Source organism: Eucalyptus grandis, chromosome 10 (assembly GCF_016545825.1).
Source record: "Eucalyptus grandis isolate ANBG69807.140 chromosome 10, ASM1654582v1, whole genome shotgun sequence".
NCBI lineage: Eukaryota > Viridiplantae > Streptophyta > Magnoliopsida > Myrtales > Myrtaceae > Eucalyptus > Eucalyptus grandis.
The window spans coordinates 30,627,490-30,641,346 of NC_052621.1; the positions used below are offsets into that span (position 1 = coordinate 30,627,490).

Below are 13,857 nucleotides of genomic sequence, written 5' to 3' on the forward strand. Positions count from 1 at the left end.
GGCTGATTGAACTTGGAAATCGGTGTCCATAAAATGGGTCGAGTTCTTTGTTGCCAAATTTTTCAAAGTCTCTTGATGCATTTACTTTTGCTGCTCGAAAGAACATCCAATCCCATAATTGATGAAGTTTGCATAAATCTAACTTGTGAAAGACCATTTTCATTATGGGCTTCACGGATGCTTCATTTAATAGTGTTCAAGCAGCTAATACTTAGTTTCTCATTGCAATTTTCAGTTGCTCAATAGTATGTTCACTTCAAACAGGAGAAGCATGTGCATGGTCTAATTCTTTATAAATATTTCAATTTATATTTTTTAACATTTTTTATTTTATTTACTTTTTAATTATTTAATTTAATTTGAAGTTTTATTCAATTAGCATATAAGTAGGTGTGGGCTTTCCTAGAATATTAATGGGTTTTAGCAATACGGGTCGGGTATGGATCATGATATGAGTCACTAGATTTATACTATATGAATATGGGTCAAAACGGATTAAAATAATCCAATAAAGGTCGATCCATTCTCAACCCAACCCAAACTCGACCTAACCTACCTATTTGATGAGTTTAAGCAACGCCAAATCCTCCTTTTAGTTTCATTTAGCCACCCCACGACGATATCCAGTTCCTAAACCAGTCGAAGCACTCTACCTGGCTCCCGAAACTAACAAGAGTGGCTCTCCAAACTAACAAGAGTACGCCAAGTTGTCTATAGGGTATACACTTCAGCAGGTCCAATCGTTCCAACTACAATAAAATGAGTGCTGGCATCGCCTTCATCGTCGCACGCATTCACTTCGATTCCACTATTAGCCTACGCAGTTTCATTAATTAGCGCAGAGAGAGAGAGAGAGAAGCAAGGCCTAGTAATGGTGAACATGATCAGCAGGATGACCTTCTTGCCAGAAGTGTCACAAGAAAACGTACATGGGATTTGAGAAACATATTGCGGGTATCAAAAAATGGTAACATCTACAGGACAATTACAGTTGCATGTCTATCAATATTTATCTTGTTTCCTCTCAAAAAGTTGGATTTACAGCTCCTAGCGCGGAATGAACTGGTGAATTTGTTTTTCATCTGAAACAATTGATATATTGTTTAACTAAACATTTCTCAAGAGAGGCCAACTTTTTCTGATGATATCACCAATCTTCGCATCGATCTGCTTCTGAATGTGAGGTGGGCAAACCCCAGTCTGCAAAACTGTTCAATCTTGCAGCCAAACTTGATTTCTGAAGTTCCTCTTCAGGCAGGTTTCCCATCAGCTGGATGAGGAGTGGTTTCTGCTTGAGCTCGAATTTCTGCATATTTCATGGTATGGGAATTCTTGTCAGAAATGCTGGTGAGAAGAGACCATTTCCAGTTCCTTGTGACCAACAAAAGTGCCAGCCGGTACAATTGAAAATTCATATGGAGTGCATGCATTTCTCAGGCGACAAGCTGAAGATTTCAGAGATGTCTGCAATATGCATTATAATTGCAAGGCAAAACCAAATTAAATAACTAGAAGAGCCATAACATGCTGCAGAGGAGCCAAGGAAACAACCTTTCTACTTGACCACAACAGATCTGGTTTGACAATTCGGGGCATCAACCTAAGCAAATTAATACACAGGTGGACCTTTTTTCTCTTTCAACAGAACTAGCAGCAAAGTACTTCCTTACCCATCAAAAACACCTAGAATATTTCACAGATCATTATCATGGCAAATCAAGACAAATCAAAATAGTTGGAAGCACGAAATCCCCTAGTCATTTCCCGTCCTCTGAAGGAATTTTCGTTCCACGCACGGAATGAATTACTAGTAACATATTTGGATTGCAGGTATTTATGTAGCATTTGGCTGAGGGAACACATCAGTAGCAGCCCGCAATGAATAAGGGACCGTTCTAAATATGGAAAGTTCTTCAACCTCACTCGTTGTCAGTCGAGTCAACACAAAGTGAGGACACAATGTAATGAGAGATGAGGCAGGAACAAGTTCAGAATTACGTATTCGGACATACCCACTTGATAATCGGCCAATTAATATTCTCACCCATTGAGTTAATGATGACTGGTGAATTCAATTTTCTGATAGGCACACTGTAAAGTAATAATGTGCGGTTCCCAATTACTTAACCTGATGTTCAGGCTCTGCATGATAAAATGCTTCAAGATGTTGAATCTGAGTAGTGACAACACTGCTCTTGGACTTGCTTTGCTCTCTTTCTTTGCTAAGGGCTGCTAGCCTGGACTCTTCAGTTCCATTTGTGAAGATAATTGACCTGACAACACAATTCCATCAGTAAATATTCAGTAGACACAAAGCAACAGACCACACATCCTAATTCTGATAAACAGGAAAACTTTCGATGCAAATAATTGCCGTCACCTGTACTGGTTACCAACATCTGGACTTTGCCCAAGAACTTGCCTTGAATCATGACTAGACCAAAAGACATCCAAAAGTTGCCTGTAACTAATCAATCTAGGATCATATTCCACCTGTGGAGCAGCATTCACAAAAACAAAGAAAGAACGAGTAAATATCAATACCAACTAGCAATATTCTTGTCATTTAAAAGATTATGTTCCGATTTCAAGAACAAAAAACCATGGACATACTTAAGTCTAGAAACTCTCTTGCTCAAAAGAGAGGACTTATAGATGAAACTTTCTCACCACCCTCCTCCTTCCCACTCCCCAAAAGGAAAAAGAAAAGCGACAAAAGGCAAAAGAAAGGGAGTGTCAAAACAATGCCTTTTTTTATTATATAGAATCTCAGTTTGAATCCCGATTTACCCCTCCATGCTAACGGGGGTTCACATCCAAAATCAGCTTCTGCTTGCTCAAATCCTAACCTCTTATATGCCCTATGTCCCCAACAAAATTTTCATCATATAAGGACGACTTGTGACGAGCTTGGCATTTGCACAAGTAACTTTGACAAGCCTCCTGACCTCCTTTAAAGAAACATTAGCAGCCCAAGATGCATCAATCCAAAATGATTGACCTGCATAAATCAGACTGATCCTCAGAGGAAAGCGGAGGATGAATCCAGCATCTTTCACCTAATTAGCAAATCACAAATGACGAAAATGCAAACTTACAGGATCAAACATTCGATATCACCTCTCTCTACGTCTTATGTCCAATCAACCACCGTGCAATCTTTCACCCTTTTCACTGACTCGAAACTCTGACGTTTCATCAAGACAAAGCTGAAAGTACCACCTCGCAGTGGCATCTAATGCTTAATGCCGGATGACCATAGTGAACAGTGTCCTCGACTATTAGGAAGAAATTCTAAGAGTCATGCTAATAAAGGTGCAAGGAAACAACAATGCGAAGGGCAGGATTCTTAAACCAAAAGAAACAACAACAATGGCATCCACACTAGTTGACAATGATAGCTAAGCACCTCCGATCATTGAAACTACAAACTCAGTCGGTAGCACCGTCAGCCTCCGATCTGTACAATCCCTGTTGGAGAAAACTTCCTTGCGTGTTTTGAAGCTGACAAAACATTTCCATCAGTCTAGTCTGAAGACTTCGGACTCTTTCGTCAAAGTCTGAAGATTGCTGGACCGCCAGACTCAAGATTCAAAGTCTATCCTCATTGACAGTTTCTAGACCGTCGAAGAAGACTTATCCAGAATTGAGTATTTCTTTAAGGATTTGATTCTATCGACTAAAGAAGATCTCTCGGCTGGATATAGCATCTCGGAATCCATTATTTATCTTGAGATTGATTCAGGCATTTTGGATCCATTGATTGACGAAGTATACTTGGAAAGTTCTACTTATAGAAACCTAGATCCTGATTGTATGAGCGAGCAGAATTGGTGGGCTATCGTCATATTCCTTAAATAACTCGAAATCTCCCTAATTGATTCTGTCCAACGGGTAGATTGGAAGAGCTCCTTTGGTAAGTGTCAACGGTTGTGATGGCATGGAGGAGTATATAAGGAAGACGTTCTAGTTATTCAAATGTGTGCGCGATAGAGAAATTCCAAAGTATGAAGCTTCTTATTCTTTGTATATTCAATTGTTGAGCGTGAACTTGTACTCAAAAGAGAGTTTATACTTCTGTAAGACCTTGAGAAAGTGTAGCAGAGTCTCTATACTGTGGAATCAAGGAAGAGCTATATTGTAACAACTCTTTTGATTCTTAGTGAAATCCAACCGGTTGGCTGTCAGTGCGAAAAAGTGGACGTAGGCTTGGATTAAGCCGAACCACTATAAACCTTGTGTTCTTATTCTCTTCCCTAAGCTCTTTTACTTTGATCGTAACTCTATCTGATTATTAGAGTCTAATTTCCTTTTCATAATCTATTGCTAAATAGAGTTGGTTTAAAAGCAAAATTTATACTTTACTCTGCAAAATTTGTTTTCGCACATATTCACCCCCTCTAGGTGCTCGTACTAGCTTTTACAATTGGTATCAGTGCATGTGTACTAATTTAAGTTGAAGTGTTTTTACTTCAAAGTTAATGATCCATGGCTAGTATGTTGGCTCTAGGTCTGGTTGAAGGGCAAAGTAACACCAGACCGCCTTATTTTGATGGAAATGAATACATCATATGGAAAAACAAGATGAAGGCATTCTTAAGATCAAAAGATCCTCTGGAATGGGACGTGATAGGCAAAGGAATCATTCCTAAAGCTGCAACAGTCTCAGAAAGAGGAAAATAAGCTGTTGAGTCCAGTGAAATGACTCTAGAAGAAATAACCAAGAGACAAGCTCTTGATGCAAAAGCAATTTATTCCTTATATTGTGTATTATCTCCTACTGATTATAACATAATGTCTTCTTGTGAAACAACTAAAGAAGTCTGTGATAGATTGCACTTCACCTATGAAGGAACATATCGAGTGAAGGAAACTAGAATCAATATTCTGCTTGGTCAATATGAAGCATTCAAGATGAAACCAGGAGAATCTATCACTGACATGTTTAGTCATTTTACAGAAATCGTGAATGGTCTTGAGTATCAAGGTCAACCAATCTCTGGACCCATGAAGGTTAACAAGTTACTGCGTGGACTTTCCAAAGATTAGAATCACATAAAGACCTCAATAAGGGAGACTCAAAGAATCATGCCACTTTCTGTTGACGAATTGGTTGGCACTCTTCAGTCTTATGAAGTAGAGCAAATCAACGAAGATGAAGATCCCAAAGGTAAAAAAATCTATTGCATTAAAATCTAATAATGATTATGATGTCACAGATTTTGAAGACGATATGGACGATAAAGAGTTTGCTCTCATGATAAGAAGGTTCAAAAAACTGAATAGAAAAGGAAGAAAATTCAATCCAAAGAAACAAAATTCTCAAAAGTTACAGAATAAATCAATTGAGGATGATGAATCCAACAAGGATGTAATCTGCTTTGAAAACAAGAAAAAGGGATACATTAGACCCAACTTGTTCCTTCAAAGAGAAAAAAAAAGGAAAAGCTGAGAAATACCGAAAAGTTCTTAAAGCAGAAATTTGGAGTGATACCGAATGTGAAGAAAGTGATGATGATTATGTCAATATTTGTCTTATGGCACAATCGAATCAGATTCGGACTACGAGACAGACTCAGATTTAGATAGTGAAATCGAGGTAAGTAATTTAAAAATTCCTACTAAAGTCTCTAAGTATATTAATGAATTGTGTCTTAGTCTCAAAACCTCTCTCAAGAGGATTTCCGAACTGAAAAGAGAAAATTCTGTACTAAAGCAACAGGAGATTCTTTGGAAAGAAAATGTTGAAAATTTAGATAAAAGTGTTACTACTTTGAAAGAAAATGCAGACTATCTTTCAAAAGAAAATGCATTTTTGAAAAATGATATCTCAAGTATTTCCAAAAGGTTTTCTATAGGATTTGAGAAATTAGAAAATATTCTTTAAGCACAAAGAGCTTACTTTAACAAATCAGGTTTGGGAATGACTCTTGAAACCATTCCTTTAATTGATTTTCCTAAAGTAAAAGAAATAATTAAACAAAGACCTACAAAAGATTCGTATAGAAATCATTTCCAAAAAGTTTTTGTAAAACTTGTAGGTCGCAAATGCTCTCAAATGTTCTCAGGTGCAACAACTTAGAACGTTTTGAGAAAGATTGTCCTATGGTTTGTAAACCCGCGAGGAAGGTTTGGGCAAAGACAAGGTATATCACACTAACTCCATTGGACTCGAGAAAGTATGGGTACCAAAGAAAGCTTGAGTTTCTTTTTAAAATGCGGGTCACTATCAAGAAAAAGATTAAATGGTACTTGGATAGTGGATGCTCAAGACACATGACAGGATACTCAAATTACTTCATAAAGTTTATACAATTTAATGGTGGAAAAGTTTCTTTTGGAGGAAATAGCAAAGGCAGAAATGTGGGATACGGAACCATAAATATTAGAAGTCTCACGATCAATAACGTTTCCTTAGTGGAAGGACTCAACTACAACTTACTGAGTATCAGCCAGTTGTGCGACATAGGATTCAAAATCAACTTTCAAGAAGGAATATGTTCAGGAACCAGTAAAGACTCCTCTCAAACTTTCACGGGGCGAAGACATGGGAATATCTATCTCTTGGATATCAAACCAGAAAAATCCCAATGTCTAATCTCAATTCAAGAGGAAGCAAATCTATGGCACAGAAAACTTGGGCACATAAACATGAAGCAAATAGCCAAGATCTCTACAAAAAGACTTGTTCGTGGATTACCCAAATTGACATATCAAAAGTTTGATCTATGCACACCATGCGTGTTGGGAAAATAGGTAAGAAATTCATCAAACCAATAAATCAAGTGTCCACTAATCGTGCTCTTGCATATGGATCTCTTTGGACCAACCACAACTCAGAGCATTGGAGGTAAGAAATATTGCCTAGTAATAGTGGATGATTATTCACGATTCACTTGGGTATATTTCCTGGCAAGTAAGTTTGAAACCTTTTCATAATTTATAAAATTTGCTAAGAAAGTTCAAAATGATAAAGTGTATGTTATTTTAAATATAAGGACAGACCATAGAGGTGAGTTTGAAAATCAAGACTTTGCTAAATTCTATGATGAATCTGGCTTTCAACATGTGTTCTCCTCACCATACACTCCAGAGCAGAATTGAGTTGTGGAAAGGAAGAATAGATCGCTCTAGGAAATGGCTAGAACTCTTTTAATTGAAAGTAACATTTCTTCTCGTTTTTGGGCTGAAGCAGTTTCTACAGCGTGCTATATTATCAATAGAGTCTTCTTAAGGCCTATTCGGAGAAAACTCCTATGAGTTGTTCAAAGGAAAGAAGCCAATTGTTTCCTATTTTCATGTGTTTGGATGCAAATATTTTATATTGAAAAATGCAAATGATCAAATTGGTAAGTTTGAAGAAAAATCAAATGAAGGCATCTTCCTTGGATATTCAACCACTAGCAAAGTTTACGAGTATACAACAAAAAGATTCAATCTGTGGAGAAATCGATGAATGTCAAATTTCAAGACTTTGTACAAAATCAATTGATTCGGACTCAACCGGAAGAATCGAACCTGCTCTAGACTCTACAAAGTCTAAACCTCAAGAAGCAGCTCAGACTTCAGAGGACTAGCAACAAATAATCACTGAAGAATCAAATGAAGAAAAAGATCAACAGTCTGATAAGCCAACCAGCAACTGGAAGCACAAGTCTAGTCATCCCAAAGAACTCATTATTGGTAACATTAATGAAGAAATTCGTACAAGATCCAAAAAGCGTGAAGAGTCTAGTGCTGTAGCTCTTATCTCTAAAACATAGCCCAAGAGCATAGAAAAAGCTTTAACCGATGAAAGCTGGATTAAAGCTATGCAAGAAGAACTCATGCAATTTAGTATCAATGATGTCTGGGAATTGACTCATAAACCAAAAGGTAAATCAATCATTGAAGCTAAATGGATTTTTAGGAACAAGATGAACGAGAAAGGAAAAGTTATAAGACACAGAGCAAGACTCGTGGTCAAAGGATATACGCAAGAAGAAGGGATAAATTATGATGAGGCTTATGCACCAGTAGCAAGGTTAGAAGCAATTAGATTATTACTTGCTTTTGCTTGTTATAAGAATTTCAGGTTATTCCAAATGAACGTCAAAAGCGCTTTCCTAAATGGATTTATCCAAGAGGAAGTCTATGTGGAACAACCTCCCAGTTTTGAAGACCCAAGGAAACCAGACTTTGTATTCAGACTAAAAAAGGCTCTGTATGGTTTAAAGCAAGCACCTCAAGCTTGATACGACAGGTTAAGTAAGTTTTTAATTCAAAATGGTTTTGTTAAAGGTAAAGTAGACACTACCCTATTTATCAAAAGAGAAAGCAAAAACTTCTTATTTGTTCAAATTTATGTTGATGATATTATTTTTGGATCTCCTAATGAAAATCTATGCAAGAAATTCTCTAAGTCTATGCAGGATGAATTTGAAATGAGCATGATGGGTGAACTAACATTCTTTCTCGGGTTTCAAGTGAAACAATTGAAGGAGGAAACTTTTATTCACCAAGAAAAATATGCTAAAGAACTTGTCAAAAAGTTTGGACTGGAGAATTGCAAAAAGACTGATATACTAATGTCAAGTTCCTTGAAGCTGGACAAAGATGAAGGAGGAAAGAAAGTAGACCAGAAGCTATACAAGAGTATCATTAGTTCACTTCTTTATCTTACTGCTTCTAGACCTGACATTCTGTTTGGTGTTTGTATTTGTGCCAGATTTCAATTAGACCCTAAAGAATCTCATTTTAGTACTGCTAAACGTATCATCAAATACGTTGCTTCAACCTTTAATTTAGGTCTATGGTATCCTAAAGAATGAGACTTTACTCTCCTTGGATATTCAGACGCAGACCTAGCATGTTGTAGTGTTGATAGAAAGAGCACCTCAAGAACCTGTCAATTGCTTGGTAACAGGACAGTATCTTGGTTTTCGAGGAAGCAAAGTACCGTAGCTCTTTCTAAAGCGAAGCGGAGTATATGGCTCTTGGAAGTTATTGTTCACAAATTTTGTGGATAAAACAACAGTTAAGAGACTTTGGAATTGAAGATTCATGCACCGAGATCAAATGTGACAACATAGCGCGATCAATCTCACCAAAAATCAATTCTTCATTCAAGAGCAAAGCATATAGAGATTCGATATCATTTCATTAGAAATCATGTGCAAAATGGAGAAGTCTCGATTCAGTTCATTGACTCAAATAATCAATCGGCGGACATTTTACAAAGCCTTTGGAGAAAAGTCAATTTGAATTTATTCGTTCCAGACTCAATATTTTAAAGTTTGAAGAAGTTTAAAGTTTGAAGAAGTTCGGACTCGGGGCTAAAAAGTCATAAGATACTCGGACTCGGAAGATCGAGAATCACGACGTAACTTATTTATGTTTATCTCGGATAAAATCTCAAAAAGGTACGTTCATCTATTAATTTGTAATTGATTGATGTTATCTTCCCCAGTTTTCGTGATTATTGCAATCATTCCTTTTCGAAAAAGAAGTTATCTGTTAAGATGACGGTTATCTATTTTTTTTAAAAGGTAGTTATTTTTTGAAAATGCATTTTTGTATTTTTCTTTTTTACGTCATTCTGTATGCCTTGTTTTGACTGCTTTATATACAGTTGTTTTTTTCTCCATTTTACTCACAAAACCCTAAGAAAGCACAGATCTTCAACTTCTATTTTCTTCTCTTGTTTAATCCTCGAAAAGTTTTAACCTTTCTTGCGAAACAAGCTTGGAATCCCTCAAAAACTGTGAAGAATGTCATTCCAAAGAAAGTCTTCAAGGATCGCGAACAGGGGACCACAACAAATGCGTGAGGGTCCTACGCATTTTGACCTCGTCGAGGAAGAAGCATCTCCTAGACAGCAGCAAAGCCCACAACATTCTCAACAGCGTCCATCTCCTCCATCTAGACCTCAGGATATTGATCATCGAGCAGAGGAAGAAATCATTGAAGATGCAGAACCCGTAAGAACTCAAAAGCCCGCTTTTATTTTTAAGCTTTACTCTGCCTTGAAGAAGGGTGGTACTCCCTTGAAATATATTGAAGAATTCTTAAAAGAGAAAGGGTATCCAAATGAAACCCACTTTTTACGCATAATTGAACGATTGGGAATTGCTCCTGCGGGGTCAGCAGAAGAAGCTTTTGCAAATATCCCAAGCGATCCGCATGTTGGAGGGCTAAGTCAACCTGATGGGAATGATGATGATAAGATGTACACTTATTTTAAGCCTAGAATGGGTGTTGCAGCGAATATTCGAAGCAATAGAACGGATTTGTTTCGCTCGGAGGAACACACGCGACTTTACTCTAAGTTGCTAAAGCGAGGGGTGATCAACTCTAGAAGTGTGGATTTTGATTTTCTTGATTCTCTGAATGTCAAGTTGCGAGAAAAATTCACTCTTCTTCAACTAGAACGGTTTTGTTTTGAGACGACAGAGGCTCATGCTGAACTCACTGCTTACTTCTATTCTAATCTAAGTTTCTTGGATGCGAATAGATTCTCATTTAGTGTTCGAGATCAGAACTATGTAGTTGACATGGACACATTGGCTGATGTGATTGGGGTAGAAAGAGGGAAATTCCAATCAATTAATATGTCTATTGGATGTGCGACGGTAGAGCTTGTTCGGGAGGGAATGGCGGAAGGACGAATTTCATATTTGAGGATGAATGCCTCCAATATTTTACTTCATAAGATAGTGATCAACTGCCTCAGACCCAAATCGACTTTGAAGACTGATGTTTCAAACTCGAATGCAAAGCTGATGTATGCCTTTAACACTGGCAAAAAGTTCTCTCTTCCACACACTATCATGTTCCATATATACAGAACGGTGGTGAAAGACAAGGACCAACTTCCTTACTCAGCACTTGTCACTAAGTTATTCAGACATTTGAATATTCAGCCTCCTAGGATTCTATGTATTCGAACCTGCGATCAAATGGTGGTGGGACTGAAAATGGTTTCCAAAATGCGTCTTAAGGAACTTAACAAAGCTTTGGAGCGATTCAAGGAGAAAACCCCTGTCAAGACTCACCCAGTCTCTTCAGCTGCAAAACGGAAAGGGAAGGAGCCCATGATTGCTCCATCCAGGAAAAGAAGAGCACTCATCTTGGAGGATGAAGAAGATGAGGAAGATATTACCATTTCTGCACTTAAAAGCTTACATCGTTCCGTTCCAGAGACAGAGGAGAGACAAGATCAAGATAGAGAAGAGTCAGATCAAAGAAGTGGAGAAAGAGAATCGTTGAGAAAAGAAGCAGAGAAAGAAAGGACTGCAGAAGAAGAAGAAGAAGAAGAAGGCAGAGGTGAACAAGAGGAAACAAAGCATGAAGAGTACTTCTCACCGCCTGAAGGCAATGAAACAAGGGGAGTTACTGAGAAAAGATGTACATCTTCAATTGCTTTTACTAGTGAAGATGTTAGTCGTTCACCTGCAGATCCAGAAGACATCTATGTCTCTCAATTCCCTGAGGAAGGTCATGAGGTTTCATCGCCAAGTCTTGGTGCTCATACAGAAATGCCATCATCTGCTAATATACCTCAAACTGATCATGTAGAGGCCGGTGCTCGGACCGATAATACAGTAGACTTTCGCAGTACTTGATGTTCTTATGAAAATGCGAGGGCAAATTTATGCCCTGGGATGCGAAGTTCAAAATTTGTAGAATGCGAGTCAAGCCTCTTGATTTCCTTGCATGATCAAATTCATGCCCTTGCTCTTCAAGTTCAAGCTAATGCCAAGGGTGAAGAAATGACTCAATTGAAGGAGGACTTGAAAAAGCTAGAAGAGATTGTCTAGTCAATGGGAGATTTCCAGCTTGTTCACGTTCCAAAGCAATCCTAATTCCATTCTCTTTTCGTCTCTGCCTTTTTCATGCTGACAAAAAGGGGGAGATATGTTGCAAATTTGAGATTTAACTCTTGACTTTTTGATTGACTTTGACTTTACTTTTGTTTGGTTATGGTTGTGACTGGTATGTGATTATGACTTGATTGAATTTGGATTGTTTGATCATTTAAATGTTTACTGCAGTATCTTAAGCATTGTGGGTATTTCATGACAGAGATAGTTGTTTACAGGACTAACTTGTTTCCTGCGGATGCAGATTTAATGCTGTCTTTACTAAGCCAATTACCTTTTGTGAGATATCCATGTTTGCTTGAGTATTGTCTTACAGGTCAAAGATATCCAAATCTATGGGAAAGTTTTGTCACCATAAAAAAGAGGGAGATTGTTGGAGAAAACTTCCTTGCATATTTTGAAGCTAAAAAAACATTTTCATCAGTTTAGTCAAGACTTGAGACTCTTTCGTCAAAGTCGAAGATTCTTGGACCGCCGTGACTCAAGATTCAAAGTCTATCCTCATTGACAGTTTCTAGACCGTCGAAGAAGACTTATCCAGAATTGAGTATTTCTTTAAGGATTTGATTCTATCGACTAAAGAAGATCTCTCGGCTGGATATAGCATCTCGGAATCCATTATTTATCTTGAGATTGATTCAGGCATTTTGGATCCATTGATTGACGAAGTATACTTGGAAAGTTCTACTTATAGAAACCTAGATCCCGATTGTATGAGCGAGCGGGTGGTGGGCTATCGTCATATTCCTTAAATAACTCGAAATCTCCCTAATTGATTCTGTCCAACGGGTAGATTGGAAGAGCTCCTTTGGTAAGTGTCAACGGTTGTGATGGCATGGAGGAGTATATAAGGAAGACATTCTAGTTATTCAAATGTGTGCGCGATAGAGAAATTCCAAAGTCGAAGCTTCTTATTCTTTGTATATTCAATTGTTGAGCGTGAACTTGTACTCAAAAAGAGTTTATATACATGAGACCTTGAGGAAGTGTAGCAAAGTCTCTACACTATGGAATTAAGGAAGAGCTATACTGTAACAACTCTTTTGATTCTTAGTGAAATCCAGCCGATGGGATGTCAGTGCGAAAGAGTGGACGTAGGTTTGGATTAAGCCGAACCACTATAAACCTTGTGTTCTTATTCTCTTCCCTAAGCTCTTTTACTTTGATCGTAACTCTATTTGATTATTAGAGTCTAAATTCCTTTTCATAATCTATTGTTAAACAGAGTTGGTTTAAAAGAAAAATTTGTACTTTACTCTGCAAAATTTGTTTTCGCACCTATTCACCCCCTCTAGGTGCTCGTACTAGCTTTTACAATCCCAACATTCTTCCGTCTCCTATTTGTCAGAAGTTTGGATAGAGAGTAAAGTTTGAAATTCTCTTCTATATCATTCATGTGTATAATTACATCACCATTTATAATACAAGAGATCTAAATCTATAAGGAAGGAAAATATATAATAAATCAAATAAAAGAATATTCCCGCAATCAAGATCATTTAAGATCAATTCCTATCAGCACGAGATCAATTAAGACAACTAACCATCAACAACCGTATCTTCAACACTCCCCCTCAAGCTTGGCAGCCTATACACATCAAGGACACCTAGCTTGCTTAATAGATACGAATGTTGCCTCTGACATAAGGTTTTGGTAAAAATGTCCACAGGCTGCTCTACTGTTCTTATTCTTTTTTAACCGATCACCCCACTTCGAATCTTGTCTCGGATGAAATGACAGTCAACTTTTATGTGCTTTGTCCTTTCATGAAAAACTAAATTCATTGCCAGTTTAAGTGCAGCATCGTTATCACGGTATAAGATGGTGGGCTGATTCACTTATATACCGAGATCTTGTAGAAGGCCTCTTATCCAGACTATCTTGCAGCTAGTTTTTGCCATCGCTCGATATTCCACCTCGGCGGATGATAAAGAAACAGTCGATTGTTTCTTCGTCTTCCATGAAAGTAGAGAATCCCTTAACTTTATACAGAAA

General features: G+C 37.6%; 1 pseudogene; it reads right to left on the minus strand.

Annotated features, from left to right (window-relative positions):
* Nucleotides 1–1,088: 1,088 nt before the first annotated feature.
* LOC120288988 overlaps nt 1,089–13,857 on the minus strand; it is a 49,965-nt pseudogene continuing 37,196 nt past the window's right edge.